The sequence below is a fragment of the Cynara cardunculus genome (assembly GCF_001531365.2).
Source record: "Cynara cardunculus var. scolymus isolate 2C chromosome LG 1, CcrdV1, whole genome shotgun sequence".
Taxonomy (NCBI): Eukaryota; Viridiplantae; Streptophyta; class Magnoliopsida; order Asterales; family Asteraceae; genus Cynara; species Cynara cardunculus.
In genome coordinates, this window is record NC_037528.1 from 27821786 (window position 1) to 27823167 (window position 1382).

Here is a 1382-nt window from a genome sequence, read left to right on the forward strand (position 1 = left end):
TTTACTCAAAATAGGTCTATAATTGTGAAAAGACACAACAAGACTGCTTATGAAGTATTTCATGGTAGAAAACCAAACATCAGCTTCCTTCATGTGTTTGGTAGTGCATGCTATATTTTGAATGACAGAGATCAGTTAGGAAGATTTGATCCTAAATCTGATGAATGAATCTTTGTTGGTTACTCTCTCTTCTCTAAAGCCTACCGGGTGTACAACATGCGCCGTCGGTGCATTGATGAATTTGTCAATGTCAGATTTGATGAATCTGGATCAGTGCCTGCAACATCATCATTTCAAAGTGATGATCTTGAGCTCAACAAGTGGTTGGAATCTCATTCTTCTGAGAATTCAACTCCAGTCAGTGGACCTCCACACTCTAATAGAGATGATGTTCCACCTGTTGAGGAAGATGAGAATGAAGATCTTTCATTCAACATGTATATCCCATCGGTCTGTCCTGAACAAGAACCAGCCGATCCGGCACCTTTTTCCTATGTGGAACCCTCAACTGGTGTCGATGTTCCTATTTTTTATACTAGGGACATCGGTGACCCAACCTCAGTAGTCGTTTATTCCAATCCTCTGACGAATGCTAACGGTGTCTCTACCTCTCTTCCTCTTCCTCTTTCTCTTCCTCCTGCCACTAAGTGGACCAGAGATCACCCAATAGAGCAAATTATTGGTGATCAGCAAGCAGGTGTCCAAACACGTCGTGGTGCTGGTAATATCTGTTTGTATGTCAACTTTATATCTCTCATCGAGCCTAAAAGAATTGATGAACCCTTTGATGATCCTAGCTGGATCAGTGCCATGCAAGAAGAACTGCTGCAGTTCGAGCATAACAATGTTTGGAGTTTGGTCCCCCGACCAATCAACAAAACAATTATTGGCCCAAAGTGGATCTTCAAAAATAAAATGGATGAGAACGGAACGGTGACTCGAAACAAAGCCCGACTCATTGCCCAAGGATACAGGCAAGAGGAAGGCATTAATTATAATGACACATTTGCTCCAGTAGCAAGATTGGAAGCTATTCGAATCTTCCTTGCCTATGCTGCATTGAAGAACTTCAAAGTTTTCCAGATGGATGTCAAAAGTGCTTTCTTGAATGGGAAACTTACTGAAAAAGTCTATGTGAAGCAACCTCCAGGCTTTGAGGATCCTAAACATCCAGGGTATGTCTATAAATTAGACAAAGCTTTGTATGGTCTCAAACAGGCTCCTCGTGCATGGTATGACACTCTCGCTACTTTTCTTTTGAAGAACGGCTTCTCCCGTGGTAAAATTGACAATACCCTCTTTCTCAGGAAACATAAAGGTAATGTCATTCTTGTACAAATTTATGTGGATGATATCATATTCGGTGCCACAAAAGAATCTAT